Raw genomic sequence first — 9,808 nt, 5'->3', positions numbered from 1 at the left:
ATATATATATATATATATATATATATATATATGAAGTAACGCATGTAGGAAATAATAAGTATTTTGTGTAAGGCGATTGCATGTACTGATGTACTGATACACACCTACATTGTATGTGTGATTGTTTGTGTACGTTGTTATAATGGAAGCACATGTCAAGTTATGTATGTTAAAAAAAAATGAATGAAAAGAAAACATATTCCAGTGTTTATCTGTCTGACTATTTTATCTCATCTCATATCCTTCCAACGATATTTGATGGGCTATATAAAGGGTCACACTGTCCACTTTGTATTTTAAGCCAGTTCTATTTTGGATCAAGACGGTTCCCCACCCCCTTTTTTAACTTCCTGTAGGAGTGTTCAGTACATACTCTACTTTTATCACCTTCCTTCCTTCCTTCCTTCTTTTTCTGTATGTTTCTTACTTAAAGGATTGTTTTATTATGATTTCTTCCTCTCTTCTCAAACATAACTTGTGTACTTAAATTTGTTCCAAACAATGGTTAATTCTGTGAGTTATGCAGACAAATCTGTTATTTCTTGCCTTTAAATTTGTTCTTAGTCTAAAATTCTTCTGAAGTATTTTGTTTATAAAATGATTCTAAATGTCTCTACTTCCTTGGTACTTTACTAGTTTTCACCAGCATATTTAGCAGGAGCAATGACATTAAAAATGAAGATGTGCAAATTTGTGCAAATGTTGATCACATTCTCTCTAGTCTTTTGAAGGCATGGTACTATTTACATTATGTTCAACATTGCCTCCTTTTGAGTAGCATCTAAGGTAGGTAGGTGAACTGGCCTACTTAGTTAATGTGCAAAAAATTCATACTTTCTGGAATTCATAAAGTTTGTTTTCTTCTCTTTGTTTTTGTTCTATTTTTTCTGTGGTCTGTGGTCTCTTATGTTTGATGCTGTTGGTCATGAATACTATATTGTCTGCAAAGCCTTAATCTTAAAAATATCCATTAAATCTCCATCATTTCTGTAGCTTTTCATAATAAAAATCATTTGCCATACAAATATTAGTTGAATAAGATGATGACAATGTCACCATATCACAGCAGTCATCTTTTATAGCAACACTAACATCTCACTTGTGCTCAAGTTAATATTGCATAGCCAACGAATGTTAAACTTCTTTCTCTACACCGTTGCTCATAAAACCATCATATTTTCTTCCCAATTTGCTTCCATTCTCACTCTGGACAAACACAACAGGATATGATCAAATACTCTGGACAAACACAACAGGATATCATCATTTTCCTGGTTGTTCACCTCATCACTTCAGTTCAATGAAACAAATTTTTTCAAATTCTATTCATTCTATCAGGATGCTCTCTATCCTTCCTAAACTCTCCCACTTTTCATCATCGTCATCATCATTTAGCATCCGTTGTCCATGCTGGCATTGGTTGGATGGTTTGACCAGGACTGATAAGCTGAGGGGCTGCACCAGACTCTAGTCTGATTTGGCATGTTTTCTTCAGCTGGGTGCCTTTCCTAACACCAACCACTCAGTGTAGTGTAGTGGGTGCTTTTACATGTCACTGGCATGGGTGCCAGTTTGTGTGACACCAGTATCTTCCACGACTACGATTTCACTTGGCATGATGGGTTTTCTTCTCAAGCACAGCATATTGCCAAAGGTCTTGATCATTTGTCACTGTCTCATCCCATCTAACAGAAACATATGACACTGTCTTATTGTCATAAATCGTTATTACCTTTGTCATTTGAGTCTCTTTCCCTCGTTAGGTGTGAACTCCTATGGTTTCTTGCCCTTGACACCAGCCAAATTTTAGAACTTCCTCGCAAAGTTTCCTGCTTATCAGCTTCGCATAGATTCCATTTCTTGAAATGGATGTTTCATGTTAGATGTCTTCATTGATGAATATGTCAGTGTAATCTTTTTCTGATACACTTCATTGTTTAGATATGCCTACACACACTTTCTTTTCTACATAAATGACCTGCTTAAATTAAGAATCTTCTACTTGATCATCCAGACCTGTAGAAATGATAGTCAAATCTATCTCAAATCACAAATTACAATCTGTTTCAAAAGGTCACATTGGATAGTGTAGTTCTAGATACACTGTGTCTGAATGAAAGACAAGATTGTTCAAGGTTGGAGTTCCTTCAACCAAAGGTGAACTCGGTAATTACCTGAAGATAAACAACACTTACTCTTACTTCTAATCACACACACACACACGCACGCACACGCACACTCCTATGCAAATTATTCAACCTTCACTTCTCAATAACTTTCCATATATGACATTCATTTAACATCTACAACTGGTCGTTGGAAATCTACTTGGCCAGGTCTCTGGTCTGAAGATGACTTCCTTTCTTTTGATTATTCTCAGATGCCCTGAAAGCAGTCACTGAGGCTGCCTTTTCTTCTTTGACTAAAACCTTAAAGTAATGAAAACACAAATACGTTACCCCAGACATGCACTGCTTCCACGAAGAAAGACTTGAAAAAAAGTTTTAAAAAAACCTCTACAGTGAGAACATATCAGACTGATTTCTTTCAAAACACCAAAAACACAGCCATTTACTTATCTATTTATGAACAATTTACAACTAAAACCTTAAAAAAAAACCTAAAAATGCTAGCACTACAATCTTTTATGATATTTCATTGTAACTGTATATCTATAATATAATCAAAGCTGTGACTGGAAAGCCAGATGTTCTCAGCAGAATTAGAAACTATTAAAGCTCTGAATAGTTGCTGACTTCTTTTATAAGACAAATATATAACTAGTGATAGACTATCTGTAGAGAGCTACTACTGCCCATAAATGTTCTTGGTTGACTCCCCATACCCATAAGGCCATCTGACTGATTGGTAAACCTTCAATAGCTCAGCAATGTGCTGTATCTTGTCTTTGCTTTTCTTTTTACTACAGTGATTCTTGCTTCTCTGTACACTACCCTCATCTAAGCTCATCAGATTCTTTTATCTTTTATCCTTCCGCTATCAATATTGTCTCTCATTTAGTAAACCCTTTAGGAAATACTTGGGCAAAGTTTATTCCAGAACTATAGTCTTTTTCATCTGTTTCGCAGGAGTGACTGTGTGGTAAGTAGCTTGCTTACGAACCACATGGTTCCGGGTTCATTCAAGGTGCGTGGCACCTTGGGCAAGTGTCTTCTACTATAGCCTCGGGCCAACCAAAGCCTTGTGAGTGGATTTGGTAGACGGAAACTGAAAGAAGCCCATCGTATATGTGTATATATATATATATATATATGTGTGTGTGTATGTTTATGTGTCTGTGTTTCCCCCCCCCCCCCAACATTGCTTGACAACTGATGCTGGTGTGTTTACGTCCCCCATAACTTAGTGGTTCAGCAAAAGAGACCGATAGAATAAGTACTGGGCTTCCAAAGAATAAGTCCTGGGGTCGATTTGCTCGACTAAAGGTGGTGCTCCAGCATGGCCATAGTCAAATGACTGAAACAAGTAAAAGAGTAAAGTGTAATGTTTCCTTGCCAAATTTAAAACTGAATATCAACTGTTGCAATATCACCAGTCTGAGAGTTTCCAAAGACTATGGGCTCTTACCCTACTCTCTCTAACTATCTCAAAAACAATGAAACATCTATTCAAGTCATCCAGATTTTGTGCCTATGTTGCTCTTAAGCTCCAAGTCAGATCTAATAAAGCCAATCCATAGCCTAAAGCATTTCAGCTGCGACCGTCCCATCTTTTTCTCCAGTATGGTGCACAAAAGTCCACATTATTCAATGTGTCCCTTTTTAAACAGTAGGATACGATTTGAGGGAGATTTTCTATTTCTAGCAGGCCAACTGATCATGTTGATGATACTTTATTGGTTCTTCATGTGTCAATGTCTTATTACTATGCAGTATCACACCTATTATGTATGCTTCAAACATTCTATCTTTTTTACAAGAAGGGGAACCTTTTAATATCAGTAGATTGTGTCAGTTGTAATGATGATGATCATCATCATCATCATTTAACATCAATGTTCCATGCTGGCATGGATTGGACAGTTTGACAGGATTTGATGTGTTCAAGGACTACATTGTACTCCAGTGTTTGCTTTGGCAAGGCTTCTACAGTTGGATGCTCTTGCTAACATCTACCACTTTATAGCAGGTATTTGGAACTTTTATTCATGCCATTAGCATCCGTTAAGTTTCCAAGGAGGCAACTTTATATTAGAAGATAAGGAATAGAGAGGAATAAATTACGAGGAAAAAGAACCAGAATAGAACAGGTTTCTTGCTGTAGAGGCGCTACATGACTACTCAGATTTTAGTTAGAAGAGATGGTGGCGAGATTGATTGGGTGGATCTGGGAAGAGATAAAAATAGTGGTAAAGAGGAGTTAGGATACACCATCAAGGTACAATGTGAGTAGAAATGAGCGGGACCATGACTGATGAGTTTTTGAATTGTTTGAGCAATAAATCTACCTGCTCTTTGTATTATAAGGTAAATGGCTGAGTATCTACTTGTTTCTTTAACATAATCCTCAGAGAGAATCATCATGGACCAGGCCTGGCCCTTTTGATTAGAAATACAGTCCACTGAAAGTGGACTGTGTATTCAGTTTCACTCATAAGACTTGGGTCAACCCAAGTCTACTTTAGAAGATATTTGTCCAAGGTCCCACATGTTGAAATTGAGCTTAAAACTTTGTCATTGCAAAACAAACTTAGAAATAGCATCACGCTCTCATCATGTTACCTAGCTGCTACCTCTAGCTAGGACATCTGGGTAGTTTATAGACTTCATTTCATCCCTTATTGTGTCAACTTCTAAACATTGCATCATGTCTAAAAAAAATTTTTGCAGCCCACCAGAAATTCCACTACAACTTTTGTATATTTATTGCTTCGTTCAGTTTCGTAGGATATAATTTCTTCATATTTTATTTAATGCTACGACTGATTGTAATGATTTACTTCTTTAATTTTAATTTATAACTTCCTGTATTAATTGTGTAAAGTCTTTGAGAACTTTTGAGTCAGAATAGGTGAATCATAATCTTCTAACCAACCATTTTAAAATTGGCTTTCATTTGGGTAAGAAGTCTTTTACATAATTCTCTCATTAATATGTATTAATACATACATGTCTAGTAATGCCTCTGTCAAAATGTCATTTGCTTCTAAGCTTCCAGTTTTTTATAGATTTTTTTATATCTTTGTTGTATTTCATCATATTTCTGTGATATTTTGATTTTCAATTGATAACTTAGTAGATTGTTGTTATGGTTGTTGTTTGGTCTGAAATCAACACTGATTGAGCAGATCTATAGTGAAAAGCTTTCAAGCTGTGACCATCTTGTCTTTCTTTCCATCTGTGTGCATGTCAGATCATATTATGTGATGTATCCTTCCACTTTTCAAGCAATTAAGATTGATGTGAGAGAGATTCAGCTGCTACTTCTAGTAACCGTTGAAAGACACTGTTATTGGTTGATCATTGAGATACTTTCTTTCATCTCCTCCCCATTGCCATTTTGCAGCATACCATGTATTGATAATGTCCCCTTTTATTGGCAAACTTCTGCATGATTTACCTTACTATCATTTGCTCTCACTTCCTTTAGTTTCGAATACTGAACTAGAATGAGTATGGCTTATTTAGCTGCAGTGAAAGTCAGCCATCTATGACAAGAGCCAGTCTCAATCAACACTGATGCAGAGCAGAAGGGGTTCTTTATCATGCAAGGTTAAATGATAGAACAATCAGTAAAGGGTTGAGGGTAGAAAAGGCATCTAATCAGAATACCCCAAGCAATTTATCATGCACTGAACTGAATCTATTTGTCTTATATTTATCTGTTTGATTATTTATTTCTGTCCTAAGGGACAACCCCAAACACAATACACCAAGCATACTCACAACAACAGTAAACACTACTAAACAGCTAAATGAAGAAATGACAAAAGAATAAACTACCCCAAAAATGTGGTCAATGATTTTATTCAATATAAACTACAACACAACTACCTACCAACATCAAGCAAATGCCCGTAATAATAGTTTGTGAAAATTAGCCACCAAAAAGGACATGAAGACAGCAAGAACATAAGATGAAAAATACACATTTTGAGCGTGGCCGTTGTCAGTACCGCCTGACTGGCCTTCGTACGGGTGACACGTAAAAGCACCCACTACACTCTCTGAGTGGTTGGCGTTAGGAAGGACATCCAGCTGTAGAAACTCTGCCAAATCAGATTGGAGCCTGGTGTAGCCATCTGGTTTCACCAGTCCTCAGCCAAATCGTCCAACCCATGCTAGCATGGAAAGCGGACGTTAAATGATGATGATGATGATGAAATAGACCATGATTTTGATTATTTCCTTTCATCAGACAACAACAAAGTTATTTGGAAATCTAAAACCTCAAAAGCTTCAGAGTCTTACAAAATCAAACATTTATGTAAGATACCTAAAGCCTGAAGGAATCGCATGCATTCATCAGTTATTGACAACCACTTATTGCAATACAACCAAACACCCTAGAATCATAGTAATTTGAAAAATCAACTAAAATCCAAATATAATAGAACCACATAGACCCTCAACAATTTTAGAAAGACTCACCTTTGACATTACTAACTGCCACATTCTTCTTTCCAAATCACAACACAGATTCAGACCAATACATTCTACTACCACACAACTCATGACCCTAACACAAAGGATACATGATAGCATCAGTAACAATGAAAATTCCTATCGCACACCATTCTAACTACCATCAACATCAGCAAAGTTATTGATTCCATTCTTGGCCGCTCATTTATACACCGAATGTTTAACACTTCCTTAAGAAACAACACAAAATTCTGGTTGGCAAACTATCTTTCAGGTTGCCAAACCATGTTATGTACAAGAACAGCACTTCCAACTTTTGCAATCTCTCAAATAGAGTACCACAAAGGTCTCTTCTCCTACCCACTCTTTTCAAGTTATACCTGTATGTTGAAGAGCATAGGCTTGAAACGTAAAAGACTTTCTCACTTTCCTGAGCATCAAACTAATACACCTGCTTGGTGTTCATACACCTGTCTTCATCTTTTGATTTTTTGTAAATTTCAACTATTCCTATATGCATATTCATACAGCTTCACACACAAATGATATCACACTCACAACCTCCCACTATTCTCAAGACACAACCTCACAATTACTCCACTTCCTCATCAGACACTTAAGAACTTGACTTCACAACAACATTCTAGTGTCACTCACCCCATCAAATACACTGTCTTCCTTCTGACAAATGACATCAGAATACCTCAAATACAACCACACAACACCATCATTAACATAAACATACCACAGTGATATAAAACAGAAATATTAGGAGTTACATACAATTTCTCTACAACATTCATAGGGCATGCTGGAAACAGCAAAGAAACTAATTAATGTATAAGCATACTTAGAACATTCTCAGTTACTACATTTGGCCAGCAGAAAGAAAAACTCTGGTATACAAACAACCCTTTAACTCCATCATGGATTGTAATATCCCTGACTAGGCCTTTGATCTCCACAAAAAATATATAACAAAGAACACAAAACAGCACACTTCACATTACAATGGGTCACACACATAGACCAGCTATGAAAATGAAGTGAAAGTACAATAAAGGAAAAGACCACCTAGACCTGTAAAAGACATGCTTTGTTGTTACAGGAAGCTTCAACTTCCACAATCTATGCCATACAAAAACAACTATCTCCAAAGTCTAAAATACTTATACAAAATCTTATGTCACTACTACAATCATATACATACAGAAATAGTTGAAACATCAATAGTCTCACTGGCTGGGATGTACCACCAGCAGTAAGTACAGAGCAGGCATACAAAAATAGACTGAGCAGAAGAAAGGCTATGTCCAAACTGCCACACAGCACCCCATAAAAATTCATCTGTGAATACCATAGTTAAAAGTATGGTTTGTCTGCTAGTAGTTTTGAAACAACATATATGGGGTTGTTCCTAGTCATTCGATAGCTTCCTGTTGTTATATTATTGACTCACAGAAGGATGAAATGTAAGTGGACAGTTTCAGAATTCGAACTTGAAGCAAGGCATCAAATTTGTCTCACCATAGATATTGATTTTGCCTTTTTGACTCAACATATAGCCTAGTTTTTATATAGTGTTATATAACCAGTTGAACTGACCTCATTACTGATAGTTATTTCGTTGGCCCATGAAGGAATGAAAAGCTAATTTGACCTTGGTAGGATTGCAACTCAAATCAGTAGGGTATCAAGTAGAGTAAAACACTAATTTGCTTTGTTACTTTCTTGGCCATCTGCATCAATCTTACTTTGTCTAGATTTAATATTAACAAACAAAAAGAAAAAGTAAAATACATTTGCTTAGTTATGAAGTAGATATAGCATGGTTTTACAGTTTGAGCTGTATTTGAATTCATGTTTGTGAAGTGTAGACATCAAGTACTGAATGGTAGAGTATGGATTTTTTTTATAGATAGTGCATCAGGCTAATGGTTAACAGCAATTAGTGCAGAGAGATGGGGGAAAACTTAGAAATATTGTGGTAAATGACGGAAGACATTGGGAATTGGGCCTGACAGGCAAACTAATGAAGGATGTGAAGAATTGAGGGAAAAAAGCAGAATTTAAGTTGGAAAAGCAATCTTGCAATATACCTAGGCTGTATGATGTAGGCGGTGACATTGGTGATGACAAGGAATGATGATGGTGGTAATATTAATGTTATTGGGTAAGACAGTGATGACAACAACACTAAGCTTGATTAGGCTTTTGAATCCTGCTTGGTATTTTCAGTTTCTTCATTGTTACAGTAGCAATAACAAAATGAGCAACATCATTATTAGCATCAGCTTCATCACCACCACCATCATCATCGCCAACACCATCACTGCCATCATTATCATTGTCAACACCATTACCACCAGCACCATCACCATCATTACAGCTACCAATGTTGTCTTTGATGTCGTCGTCATCCTCCTCCTCCACCTCCTCCTCCTCATCATCATCATCATCATCTACAACAAAAAGATGATGAATAACAAAATGCAGAAAATATTGAAATGAAACAAAATTAAGCACATTCAAAATCTTGGTTCACTGGTTTATATTTACCTTTGGTAATTAATCATTAAAAGCGTAAATGTAATTTCTTTATAAATTCCTCGCTGCTACCTTCTTTATCAGTTTCTCAGCTGAAATACGGTAGTGTTGGGTTGGTGGAGATGAGATAATAATGGACAGATAAGTTATTGTTTCACATTATTTAAACTTGAGTCTGGTTGGCTATAACTGGGCTTCTAAATATGCTCTTAATGCATGTTTATCATAACAGGGTTTCCATTTTCTTTTATTTGCTTATCTTTCATTTTAGAAAGCTTATCTTTGTTGCAAATGATGAGATATTGTCTGCTGCCATGGATCATAAATTAGAGTGTTGTTATTGGAAGAAACCTTACATTCTTGTCTTCTTGATATAACACCAATATTAACATTTATGGAAGATACATTTTAATTGCAGGAGAAGAAGAAAGACTGCTAGGAAGAGAGATTGATAGATAGAGAGTGAGTGGGGACAGAGGGAGAAAGAGATACCGGATGGAAATGGCAGAGAGATAAGCAAATCAAACAACTTAAGGATCAATTTCTGTTTAGTCTTTGGAATATTTTTCATTGTTTAGACAGTATCGCTGGTGGTGCTTACTTAACAAGTTTTTGTTGGTCTTAATAAGTTTTTGTTGTTAAAAGATTATATTGAA

General features: G+C 36.1%; 1 protein-coding gene across 9 annotated transcripts in view; it reads left to right on the top strand.

Moving 5' to 3' along the window:
• Positions 1-9,808, top strand: part of LOC106883075 (uncharacterized) — a 322,884-nt gene that overhangs the window by 266,643 nt on the left and 46,433 nt on the right. The window lies entirely within an intron of this gene.

The sequence above is a fragment of the Octopus bimaculoides genome, chromosome 4 (genome assembly GCF_001194135.2).
Source record: "Octopus bimaculoides isolate UCB-OBI-ISO-001 chromosome 4, ASM119413v2, whole genome shotgun sequence".
Lineage (NCBI taxonomy): Eukaryota > Metazoa > Mollusca > Cephalopoda > Octopoda > Octopodidae > Octopus > Octopus bimaculoides.
This window is presented reverse-complemented; position numbering and strand designations above follow the sequence as displayed.